The sequence below is a fragment of the Phyllostomus hastatus genome, unplaced genomic scaffold (assembly GCF_019186645.2).
Source record: "Phyllostomus hastatus isolate PE091 unplaced genomic scaffold, TTU_PhHast_1.1 phas_contig_159, whole genome shotgun sequence".
Taxonomy (NCBI): domain Eukaryota; kingdom Metazoa; phylum Chordata; class Mammalia; order Chiroptera; family Phyllostomidae; genus Phyllostomus; species Phyllostomus hastatus.
Window position 1 is genome coordinate 21,806,533 of NW_025333640.1, and position 13,498 is coordinate 21,820,030.

Consider the following 13,498-nt stretch of genomic DNA (forward strand, 5'->3'; position numbering starts at 1 on the left):
TTAGTTCCTGGGGTTGTGGTGAAAGGGGTATGAATTCAGTTAACTGGATCTAAGAGAAAGGGAAAAAATCACCTTCCTTTATTTGCTAAGAAATTGGTCTTTGTGGATGGGACCAGGGGCAGAGAGTGATTTGGGGGGACTGTGTGTCATTAAACAGGAAAAAAATGAGACAGTGTACATGACTTTTATTAACAAGAGTAAACCATACCCTAACAAAAGGGTACGAGAACCTCTAACACACTGATCAGACAGAATGGACAACTTACAATGATCCTGGTAATGACCACATACAGAATCCTCTCATTTAAGGACTAAAACCTGTGAAATACCAAAGAATTACATAAAGAAGTCCCAATCTTAGATTCTGCTTTCCTCAGTTTTCTCCACTGTCACCAGTTGGAGGGCTCAACCACAGAGGTCCTTAAAAAGGTAAATCTTCTGTGCCGACCTGTGCACCAGCAGGAGCACAGAGTCCACGGAAGCCACGTGCCTGCCCCAGCCAGTGGCCCACACACACAGCACTGGGTACAATGCATTCAACACAGCACATGACTTTGTATAAAACGAACACTTTCATGGGTCCCTTCCACACAACGCTCATGCTCTATAACCAAACTCCAGTTTAGTGTTTCCTGCCTAACAGACAGGCTCGGTGGAGTTAACAGGGAGCACTGTTTGGTTGCTCACCTTCAGGTTAAACAGCAACTGTGTTTCACCCCTGTGTTTCACTACTCTCTCTTCTGGTCCTCTGATATTTAACCGCCAAAACAAAATTTACCTACGTTGCCAGACCCACTCCCTAAAATATCTGAAAAAAAACACAAAAAAACAAAAACAGGAATTGGCTGAAATGAGGGTTTGTTTTGTTTTGTTTTGTTGCAAGGGAAAAGAGGCTAAAGTACAAGTGCAGCATTCTTCCTTCATGTCTTCTGTGAGAGGCAGCGTGGCCACGTGCCTGCACTCAACATGGGCTCGAGATGAAGCCCAGCCGTAAGACGTTGGGGACATGCCTGCGCTTTCCAAGACTCAGCTTTGTCTTCAATAAAACCGAATCCATGAACTCACAGCCACATGCAGAACATTAAATGAGATATGCGTGCCAATCACGGGGCACGCACCAGGCTCTCATGAGGGGGCATTATTATTTCTACTTGTTCATTCACAGTGAATGCATTGAATTAGTAAAATTCCACAACAAATCATTTAAATGCATCTGGGCAGTATTTTTCTCACATCAAATTTGTTAGAGGGGAAACTCTTCCCCACACCTTCAGTGTCTAAGAGATTTTCTTTTTCTAAAACACTTCAAATCCTTGTTGTCTTATTTCACCATTGGTTGATTACCCCAAAAAAGAGAGAAGTGTTATTTATTGCACATCACTTCCCAGTCCCCCTGAATGTGCCACTCACCCGGAAAGATAAACAAACAGCACTTTGGAGAACAGGGTAGCACTGAAGTACTGTGACTCTGGGTAGGACCAAGTGGCAGTGGCCTGAATGTTTAGAGTTGGTGGCCCTGGCTTGTACTCTCGGGAAGCTGGCTTTTGACTACTACCACCTGGGCTGGCACTTGCAAGAGGGCCATGTGGGATTTTCACCTTGGTGGGTCATGCAGCGTACAGGGGTTCTGTCCAAAGGCTAGCAGCTATTTTTATACAACTGCATGCTGCTGGGCCTTAAGCAAATGGCAGGTGGGTCCTGAAAGCCTGGCTCAGCCCTTGAACCTGGGCCCAGGCTCAGCAAAAGTTCAGGTGTTTAGATTCGGGCTTCTGTAGCTTGACCTTGAGCCGCAAAGGCACAGCTTTTACCTAAGTAGAAGCGGTGTGGCAAGGATGAGGCTATGAAGAAAGGGTGTTGCAGCAGAAATCAGTGAGGTGGTTCCTCAAAAAATTAAACATACAACACCACAAAAGTGGTAGCAAGGGCTCAAACAGATACTCGGACACTCATATTCTGTTACGCACAGCAGTCAAAAGGTGGGAACAACCCAAAATGCATCGATGGATGAGTGAATAAACAACACACAGTATGTACATACAGTAGACTATTATTCAGTCTTAAAAGGGAAGAAAATTCTGATGTGTGCTGCAACATGCATGACCTTTGAGAACATGAGGGGAAGTGAGATAAGTCAGTCACAAAAGGACAAATACTGCGTGGCTCCACTCCTATGAGGAGACCTAGAACTGTCAAAGTCACGGAGACAGAAAAGAGAGAAATGGTTACCAGGGGCTGAGAGGGGGCGGGAACGGGGTGTTACGTGTTTACTGAGCACAGAGTTTCAGTTTGAGACGATGAAGAAGTTCTAGAGACGGATGGCGGTGATGGCTGCACGGCAACGTGAATGAGATGGTTAAAATAGTAAATTTGTGTGATGTATATTTTACCACAAGAAAACAAAAGGAAAAGGAAGAAATAAGAAAGGAAAGAGAAAAGAAAAAGATATTCCACAGTCAAGACTCTTCCCAAAATAGAGCTTCCAAAATGCTATCTGCTGCTTCAAAGAAATGACGGGGTCCACCGCCTGGCAGGCAGTGCAGACAGGCTGCTCTGGGTCCCCTTTCCTGCGCTGTCTCCGTGGCTAAGAGTCACAACTGTGAAGGGCGCAGGTGAAATTCGAGAGGTCGGTCCACCGACTCAGAAGTTCCTCCCTAGTTCACTGGCATTAGATTCACTAACCATGTAAATGCTAACCACCACATTCGATTTTCAAGATCCAAGGTGATAAAGCCATAGAAGGGTGACAGATTTTATACATAAAAAGAAAGAAGGTTATCCTTGTTAAGGAGATAACGCTGTCACCTTGGGTTGAGCCACAGAAGTCATCTGACAAAATGGTTGCACGCACCGAGGAGACAACCAACCACGAAGGTCTGTCCTTAGAACCAGCAGGTCCGCTCCGGAAGTCAGAGGTGCCTGGAGGTTAGACAGACACACTTCAGTCCGCCTACTGGAACAAGAGGAACAAAAACCAAAAAAAAAGGAAGGCAGACTGATGACGCAGAGGGAAGAGACGGCTGCCCTTTGGAGGAAAGCTGACATCTCAGGGGACAAGGAGACAGAGCTGAGACAGAACAGGAGGCCTCGAAGGCGCAGCTCCACAGACATGGAAAAGAGGGGTGACGTAGCCTAGGATCCAACTGAAATGAGGAACACACATCTTTGTGCTTGTTGGAGCTTTAAAAAAAAAAAAAAAACAAGGAAGACAGGCAAGATCTCAGCAGACTGCAATTGCTCCCCCAGAAGGAACCAGGATTCCATTCTAGGAACCATGGAGAAACACACTTCCAAAGCCGGCTACAGGGCCCACGGGAAGAGCCTTCGGGACCTGCCCCTTCAAAGGCTGAGACCAAGGGTCACGTAAGACCTGCAAGGGCTGTGAGGGGAGCCCGGGGAGATCAGAGCAGAGAGTTCAGAGCATTTTAGATGAATACACAGTCACTCACTGCCTGTGCCCTGAGGGAACACGTTTGATGTTCCCAGAATTGGACTCCATCTAAGGGAGAGCACAGCACAGAGGAAACCCATTAAAGGGGAACCAGGCAGGGCTAGATCGTCTGGCCCCAGGCCTGACTCAGGTGCTGGTCTAATGGGGAGGTCTCCTACATAAGAGAATGCAATGCAGGGAAGAGAAGACTTATTACACAGTAGGTGCTTTCAGCAGATTCAGAGCAGATTGATTTTACCTCTCTTGCTTTGAGAGAACTCACAAGAAAACATCTAGAAAAATATCTAGAGGAATAAGCTATATAATTCTAGACCAAAAAGTAAAAGAAAAGGTTAAAAAAAAAAGGAATGCACCAATTCCAGCAAACAGTAGCAGCTTACAAGTGCCAGAGGAAAAAAAAAAAAAAAAAAGAAACCAGCAAAAGACGCTGGTTAAACAGCTAGAACCTCCACTGAGCCTCTGTCAGAGGAAGAGGGGCACCTGGGATCACAAGCACATCCTGGAGGCATGGCCCCAACTGCGGAGAAGGAAGGGCACGCTCACAGCCTGGAGGAGACAGAGTGTCGCCCGGCCACAGTCTATCGTCATGAAGCCCTGAGCTTCCAATGTACCCACCGCAGCTCTCTAGGAATCTGCTCAGAGCAATGCTCCATTTGAAATAAGTGGAGTGAAAAAGGAAAAGCCTTCCTTAAGCAGTGGGTTCCATAAGCTTTGGTGAGTCCCCAGTAAGAGGCAAAGGAAACTACAGTGTGCTCATATCTTACCCTCACCGTCCACGGCCACGGCCACAGCAGACACCCCATCCCTGAACAGAGGTCAACAGCACTCTGCACACCAGTCAGCACGGGGTGCCAGAAACAAAGGCTCCATGCGACAGGAAAGGAAAGCCACACCTAGTGACCAGCCTGCCACCACTGCAAAGTGCACTAGCTCAGGGAAGACCAGGGCAGCTCAGGGGCTGCTTCCGGAGACGGGAGGTGATGTGCACAAGTGGCTCCTCCCTAACCCCCAAAGGTCCCAAATCGGCTTCTAAACAAGCGGTTTCTCCCCATCAAGTTCAAACGCCGAGATCTCAGACTCAGAGTAACTGGCACGAACTGAAGCTAAAACCAAGGTGATACTGTCTGTCTGTCCTGCATCCCTTTCTTTGGCAAACAGAAGTCCTGGGGACAGTTTTTGCTTAGTACCTTGAGGGAGGTGATGCGGGGGTAATATTCCAAAGTTGGTGGATGTCAGGTTGATAATCTGATATTCTTGTGTGCCTTATTAAGATTCTAAACTCAAGTGAGGCTCAAGAGAGACTTAGTATTGAACTACTGTAATTCCTGAACCTCTGAGGAAGTCAAGCACCAAGCCCAGGCCGTGGCTGCTACAGAGGCTTGGAGAAGCTCTCTGGCTAAGACAAAAAAAATTAAATTAAATTAAATTAAAATTAAAAAATAAGAGAATGGGGAGGACTTCAAATTCTTTGAATGTTAATTCATAGGCCAAGCTAATTTGATATTGGGACTATGGCCTTGAACTTTCATGCCTTGCCAAAGGACTGAATCTCTGAGTTTTAAAATTCCCCAAGAGTTTCGTAATAGGAGAGGGTTTACATTCAAATTTTTTAAAAAGTTAAGTGAGGAATGCATTTTAGCTACGTGCCAGGTACTAGTTCTAAGTGCTTTACATGTATCAATTTATTCAATAGCTACAGCAATCCTATGAGTTAGTGCTATTATGACATACTTTATAGGTAAACTAAGAAATAAGGAGGTTGGGTAACTTGGCCAAAGCCACTGAGAACCAACATGGCCTGTGGCCCGGTTTCAGAATCCACCTTCTCCCTCACTGCACTGTGCGCATCTCTGAAGGGCCATCCTCATGTGGCTGGTGGTTTTTGTGGGAATATTTGCAGTATGATTTGATCCCATTGCAGAAGCTCCATTAAGCTGTATTGGATAGCATACTTGAAAAGAATCTGGGATGGGAAATGGACAAGAACATGAACTTTCGATCTGGGTATAGTGTGTCTTTGGAGCAGATTATTGATGAATTCACGTAATCCATATTAGAGCTTTCTAGGGGCAAACTCAACAGTGTGCCCCAGCAGTTGGAGCGGGATCAGCAAAGAAAGAGGGGGAGTTTGGTCCTCCTGGGAGAAGAGACAGGCTCGGGAAGGTGGGCGCAGAGCCACCAGATGTCAGATGATCTCCTTGTCAGAGAAGGAGGGTCACAGGCTTAGAAACAGGTGCGCCCATTGGGTCAGGAGTATAAAACCGAGAAACGATCTCTCTTCCCCTAAATACTCCGGTAATATAAAGGCAGCATTTCAGCTCTCTAACTTTTGATTCTTATTGATTTTCTAGTTCAGAATTTGGCCAGTAAGATAGGTGCTATTAGACAGCTTCAAGTCTTCTAACAAAAGTTTCCAGAACATTCAAATCTAACAAGCTTTTGAAAGACATCAGAAAAGATTCATGTCTTACAAATTCATAAACAGCTAAGATGATAATTTCTTCCTTTTTAAAAATCATTTTCAATTATCAAGCACTTACTACACAGCAATGTGCTCAGGCTCTGTACGAGGTAACAAGGAAACAGATGTTGATTAGAACACGACTCCTGCTCTTAAGGAGCTTATAATCATAGTGCAGGAAAACAGATACATAAAACCAAAAGCTTTTCATATTACTCTTGCTGAGACAGGGACTGCTCAGTTTTCAGTAAGGAGTGAGTCAATTCTCCCAGGAGGCAAGAAAAAGAAGCAAAGCCGACACTGAATCTAAAGGGGGACCAGGAAGCTGTGCTCTACCAGCCAGGAGCCTCTGGCGGCCGGCCGTGAAACACAGAGGAGGGGAGGGAACAGCCACACCCACACCTCTTGGGGTCTCTCCCCGGGCTTCACCGCGCTTCTTCCCTCCTCTCCTCCCCGACCCTCCGCCCCCCTCTTCCCAATCGCCCCTTCCACTGCCTCATCCTCACCTGTGGCTCTGATGAACAGAAGACATGTTTCTTGGGTTCAGGCAATGTCCTTGCTTTTAAAAACTATATTCAGAGGTAGGCAGTAGGGGGAAATTAGATAATAGCATATATTTACCTAGAATACAGTCATAACTCTCCAGAGTCTGACAGCCTATCATCTTTAGGTAAGAAAGATCATGCCAAGAAGTGGGATTAAATGTGTTAGGATGGCACACAGACTTGTAGGAATTCTCAGCTGTTCCACCCAGAAATTGTTTTGTTTCATGTAATGAATTGTGTGAGGCGGCCAGGAAAACACGGCAGCCACAGAGGCCTTTAACCCTTCCCTCTTCTCTATTTTCCACCTCCAAATCCTACACCAGACTTTTGACACTTATTTGATCGTGACAATTCCAAGTCTTTCCGGTCCTCCTCTGTCAAACTGTGATGGACAAAAGCATTCCTTGTTCTCTGCCCTCCCCTGACTTTACAGCTTCCCTTCCAGACTGCCAGCTTTCACGGATGCAGACCAGCACCTCCGCAGGCAAGGAGCCGGGAGGCAACCTGGGCCCCCCCGCCGGGCAGCAGGCCCCACGCAGGCCCGGGGTGGCCACCTTTGCCCAGCACCTGTCCCGAGCCAGCAGGCCCAGCGCCTAACATCACTGTTCCAAAAGCAAAGGCTGTGCCAGTCCTCAAAGGTTAGGAACTCCTGGTCTGAAACGTCTTAGGTATCACACAGAATACCCAGAAATAATCTCCCCTTTACACAATCCCGTACCATGACCCCGTGGTGGGGGAGGGGACCTCTCCTCTCTCACACACACACACTCTCAGAAAAAAATACTGAAAGGAGATGACGAAAAAAATATTTCTCCCAGTTACCTTTGCTGAATGCGACTGTGGTCTTAGGGAATATTTCTAAGTTTTCAGTTCTCTGATTTCCCCTGTTTTCTTAGAAATACATTATCATTTCTTATAATCATACTCTTTTAGGCAAGTCAATGCCCTGTTAGAACACCCACACGCACACCTGTATTATGTTGCATTATAATTCCATTTCTTACCGTGTTATTTTACAATGATCCCAATAACAAGTTCTTTGAACTCTCTGAGATCAGCTTATTGTTGTAGTGACCCTACGTACCGGTGTCTGAGACAGTGCCAATTTCAAATATTCTGAGGACAGAATATAAAATAAATCACTGAAAATCCCCCAAATCTCAGTGGCTTGGATCCAAGACAGCTCTGAAGAAACCATGAAAAAATAGAATCTCTTGCTTTTTCGTGAGCCTAATACAACTGTATTTACATAGTATATCCCATCCTACATTTTATAGTTACAATGATGTGGTCGAGCTTGTAGCCTACTAATGACTTGTCGGGGATTTCTACGTAAGCCTCATAATTATAACTTGGAAGAACTACTTAATAGTCCACGCTGTTGACATTCTCAAATTGATCAAATCCTTCTTTCCACTGTTGAGCCTTTAAGCTGTTTCTACTCTCGTTTGCCATTAGAAAATGCTGCAAGAAAGGAAAACACATTGTATTTGCACTTATCTTTCCTGCAACATGAAATACTAAGTCAAAAATAATGAAAATGATTACAATACTTGCTATATTGGGGTAAAAACTGAAAGCACACTGAGCTGGATCTGCCCTTCCTGGCTCCGTTCTCAGCCTCCACCACGTAACTTAAACTCGGAGTCCATTCTACAATGTCTAAAATAAGAATGCTACCACCTGCCCTGGTAGTAAATCTGCTGAGGGTCACACGGTTGATGTGGCAAAAAGGTGAAACGATGCAAACCCGAGACGGTACCAGGGGTAGAAGTGCTATTTGAGGATGACAACTCAGATGCCCATTGACTCAGCTGTCTATTAAAAACCCGGGGGCCCTCGGTGCACTAAACACAAAGTCGATGCTGAGACTGCACAAATGGACATGAAACAGGCCCTGTCCTGGAAAGCCCGTGGAGGAGCAGGGGAGGCCGGCAACTCGGGACAGTACCTGTGAGGCGGGGACTTGAGCCAAGTGCCACGGGGACTACAGCACAGACTTGCCCGGGGACCTGGAGGGGTTCTGGAGGAGGTGGTGTCAGAACTGGGTCTCAAAGGACAACTGGAATTCAAATGGGTAAAAGCTTATGGAGCTAAGCTGGTTTGTAAGACAGGGTACCACGTTCCGGCAACGAGGAGAGGGAGGCCCTTGTACGCCAAGTGAAGGTGCTTAGATTTTATTCTGGAGACAACAGGGGACACGGCTCGCACAGCGACCAGGGAAACAAAGAACAGGTTTGTTTAAGAAGCCACGGCCAGCAGCAGTGGGGCCTGGGGACTGGAAGAGAGGAAGCCTGGCTGGGAGGACAGTCCAGGTGCCAGCTGATCTCAAGACTGCCACCAAAGCAGAGGAACCTCAGTTCCTCACTTAGACCCACTGCGATGCCTCATCTGCTAGGAATTCTCACTTCCTAAAGGTCAAGACCAACGAAAGAAGGAACAAATGAAAGGTTTACAAAGAAAAAGGCAATCTTAATTCTTCGGGTTTCCCTACTTTCTTCCCAGGAACAGACATACGTGCAGCAGAGACCGAAGTGTACACCCTCCCCTCCACTGATGGCGATGGTGGTAAAACGCCAGGCCAGCAAGGCTTTGGATAGAAGGAATTACACAAACACTTATTTTCAGCAGAAGGACATGAGCCATTTAATCCAACTCAGTGGAGCCAGAAAAACACAAAACTCAGATATGAACGCGCAACAGACGCAAACCAAAAGGCCTGGAAAGAGCCATAGAACAAACCAAAAATAAGATAATTCTTTCCTCGCACCCCCGTTTATTTCCCAAGATGTACAATTTTTTTTTCATTCCAAAACACAAACTGGGGTCTTAACCTTAAGACTCATTTAAGAGAACAGAACCAGTCACAGCTTACATGACATCACAGATGTTAACACTGTTTTTCCCTATTCAGAGAAATAAAATCCAATATAAAGGACTTACTTTGTTTGAACATTTTTCCTAAATGATACTTTCATAAAGACAAAATAGCTAATAATGCCCTTTTCAGGGTGTTTTCACAGTTATACTCTCTGACTTAATTGAAACAGACTCACAGACACAGAAGACAGACTGACACTGGCCGGGGAGGGAGGCCGGGGGACTGGACGAAAAAGGTGAAGGGATTGTGAAGCAGAGATGGGCGGCTACACACCAGCCACGGGATGTAAGGTGGAGCGGTAGGGCACAGGGAGCAGGCACCCACGGCTCTCCCTCTGAATGCTGAGGTCCCAGACTGCTCTACAGCTCCAGCCCCTCACCACCCTGGTGTGCACCCTGGTGTGCAGCCTCTCCCCACCCCAGTGACCGTGCAGGGAAGCGCATCACAGGTGCCCAATCACACACGTCGCAGCGCTGCACAAAGGTATGCACCGGCTCTCTGGCTGTTTTCCGCTTCCCTTCTCGTGAGGCAATTTTGTTGGGTTTGCAGCGGCAAAGTCTCTGATGTCGCCGGGGGTCATTCTCTCTACTCACGTTGCTTTCAGGCTTTGAAACGGAGAGCTTGTGGCCACCTTAAAAATGGCACCTGAACTGTGTCCTCAGTGCAGCACACCAAGCCAAGCTCACCTGCCACGTTCTGCCCCGACACAGGCTCACAGTTGGGTGGAACACTCCTGCTGGCTTTCCTTCCCGGCTCCTCGCGGCACAGCTGGGAGGGGTGGAGTGGTGCCTGTGTGTTTGGGGCCTTCGCCTTCAGACTATTCACATTCAGGGATCTTTGGGCGCAGGTCTTTTTTTGTTAACCCTTTTAACCATGTTTACACCAGATCAATGAAAAATACTCAAATTATACTGAAACCCAATCCCACCTAGACCTCTAGGTATAAAAGCTTTGAGTGCCAAAAAGTGGCAGCCACTGAAGTATCCACTGGTTGATAAATGGCTACATGGGCTGTGGTATGTCCATACAATGGTCTATCATTTGGCAGTGAAAAGGGACAAAAGACTGATGACTGAAAATAGAGGAGTGGTCGCCAGGGACTAGGGGGATGAGAATGTTCTAGAAGTAGGTAGTGGTGATGGCTGCACAACTCTGTGAACTACTCAAAACCACTGAATTGTAGTAAATGGGTGAATTTCATGGTACGTGAATCATATCTCAAACAAGGCTGTTAAAAAATAAATTAAAATCTCAAATAGGAAGAAAGGCACCAGACGGAGAGAGTCTGGTGTTAGCTGACACAAAGGCCAAGGAACGCCAAGTCCCCACCACAGAGGGCCACAGGGCAGGGGCAACGGAAAGCGCTCCCGACGGAGGAGCTGCAGGCCTGCCGAGGCCAGCACTGCACTCAGCCACTGTCCACTGGGCACGCCCGGCACGGGCCCCGGGCTGGGCGAGGAATACAGCGGAGGGCCAAGTTGGGTCGATCGCCCCTGCTCTCTCTCGTGGGGCGTACACTCCACGGAGCCAAGGAAAGAGTGGCTATGTAACCACACTATGGGGTGTGCGATTACTTAATGGGGAGAGATGGTAAGATTCCTGGGAGAAGTGGCGTGGATAAAGGAGTGAAATAATGGTTAATTTGAAGAGAAGTGGGGGGAGAGGGGGAAATGGCATGTGTAAGCAAGCAGAGGAGGGCTGGTGTGCCTGGAACGCAGAGAGCAGGTGCTGTGCCCCGAGACTGCAGAGACACAGCAGCCGTCCCCTCCCGGGAGCACTGGCTGTAAATCCTAGGGCCTAGAGGAAGGCACAGAAAAGTGTGAAGCAGGTGACTGATGAGATCCAACTTGCATTCTGGGAAAAGGACTAGAAAGGGTCAGAGCATATGCTGGCAGACCAGCTAAGGGGCTGCTATAGTGTCCAGGAGGGAGACGGTGACAGCGTGGATATGGAAGAGGGCAGTAGGCATCACGGCCAATAGGAGCTGCCAGGAAGGGTGAGTAACATGCATGTTCTCCTCAATCAAGGTCTCACTATGAGACCCTTAATTCCACGCCTCCTTAAATTAACCCCGCTAACTAAAGCAATCTGAACACCCACCTCTGCTTCAATACCTGTGTTGCTATTAACATGGCACCTGGCTCTCAAGGCTTCCAATCTCAGTCACCAGAGAAACCTGGACATTCTCAGCCGCCCCCCTGTGCCACAGGGCAGCCCCGACATAAGGTGAAAAATCTTCATAGGAAAAAAAACCCCAATGCCATCAGCATATGCAAGTTAAACCTCCCCTAGCTCTCTCAGGCCCTTACAGAAATGCAGGTCAGATCACATTGGTCTCCTGCTTAAAACCTTTCAATACGGCCCCACTGGTCTTTGGATTTCAGCCAAATCCAAATATACTAAGTAAAAGAACTCTTCCTTAGAATCCTTGCAGGATGGGCCGTTCAACTTTATAAAAATAAAGATGACATTAAAAACGTTAATTATTTTGTGGGTGGTCACAAAGCTCCCAGACATGACATTACAGGTGAGTCCGTTTTGCTTGCTGTGCCCATCGGAATGTAAGCTCCATGACGACAGAAACACAGAGGTGCAAGGGCGCTGCAGAATGGAGGAAAACCCACGGAATGCTGCGGCTGACAGATGATGTTTCCCCTTCACTGAACAGAAAGGCAGGGCGGTCAGTAACACCTTAACAACTCTGTACGGGGACAGCCGGGTACGAGACTGATCATGACGATCACGTTGTAAGTACACCAACACTGGGTCACTACGCTGTACACCTGGGACTAAAATATAACACTGTATGTGAACTGTATTTTAACTTTTTACAAAACAGTGGGTAAGGTTCATAATATATTGCCTCAAGAGTTTTTGTAATTTCGAGAGGTATTCAGAGTTACAAGGAAAACCAGATAATTGAATGAAAAACAATGGCCAAACCTAGATGCTATTAATGAAATGTGTATTAAAAGAATGTGAGAGTGTCATTATAACACCTTTCAAAACATCAGAAATATTTCTTGCCACGAAGCCCCACACGGGCAGGGCTGGAAGCAGGGAGAGGGGAGGACAGTCAGACGCTCGGGGGGAATGTCATTCCTGGTGACCCTGGAGGCTTCATCTCCCCAAAAACCAACCTGGAGAGATTTAACAGGCCCTATAAAGAGGTTCAAGGTCTCTAACTGCAGGTCTCTCTTTACGAAACGTACCCCACGGAAATAGGTAATTTAAAGGGAACTAAGAAACTGATAAAATATGTATATGGCCTAGCGGTAACAATAACGATGTCCTGGCTGGTGCAGGTCAGTGGATTGAGAGCCGGCCTGAGAACCAAAATGATGCTGGTTTGATTCCTGGTCAAAGCACGTGCCAGGGTTGTGGGCCCGGTTCCTGGTTGGGGCTGTGCAGCAGACAGCTGATCAATATTTCTCTCCCACGTTGATGTTTTTTCCCTCTCTTTCTCTCCCCCTTCCCCCTCTCTAAAAATAAATAAACAAAATCTTTAAAACAAAACAAAACAATAATGAAAAACTGGGAACATTTCTAATTATCAACAATAGGATTAAGCAAGCTATGAAATGTTAACAGCATGGACTATATGGCCATTAAAAAGAAGTATATGGCCCTGGCTGGTGTGGCTCAGTGGATTGAATGCTGGCCTACGAATCAAAGGGTCACTTGTTCGATTCCCAGTTAGAGCACATGCCTGGGCTACAGGCCAGGTGCTGTCCCCTGTTGGGGGCATGTAAGAGGCAACCAACTGACTTTTCTCTTGCACATCGATGTTTCTCTCCCTCTTTAAAAACAAAGAAAGAGCCCTAGCTGGCATAGCTCAGTGGATTGAGCGCGGGCTGCGAACCAGCCATCGCAGATTCGATCCCCAGTCAGGGCACATGCCTGGGTTGCAGGCCACAGCTCCCAGCAACCGCACATTGATGTTTCTCTCTCTCTCTCTTTCTTCATCCCTTCCCTCTCTAAAAATAAATAAATAAAAATCTTCTAAAAAAAATAAATAAATAAAATTCAAGCTCCTCTGAGAAGGTCCTACCACAGTTCACTATCAGGAATTCCCTCTCTAAAAGTAAATCAATAAAAGCTTTAAAAAAAAAAAAGAAAGAAGGAGGTATACAGATTCTACTGACACTTTACAGACATACACA

General features: G+C 46.7%; 1 protein-coding gene across 2 annotated transcripts in view; it reads right to left on the reverse strand.

Moving 5' to 3' along the window:
• Positions 1-13,498, reverse strand: part of TMEM131L (transmembrane 131 like) — a 139,266-nt gene that overhangs the window by 51,380 nt on the left and 74,388 nt on the right. The window lies entirely within an intron of this gene.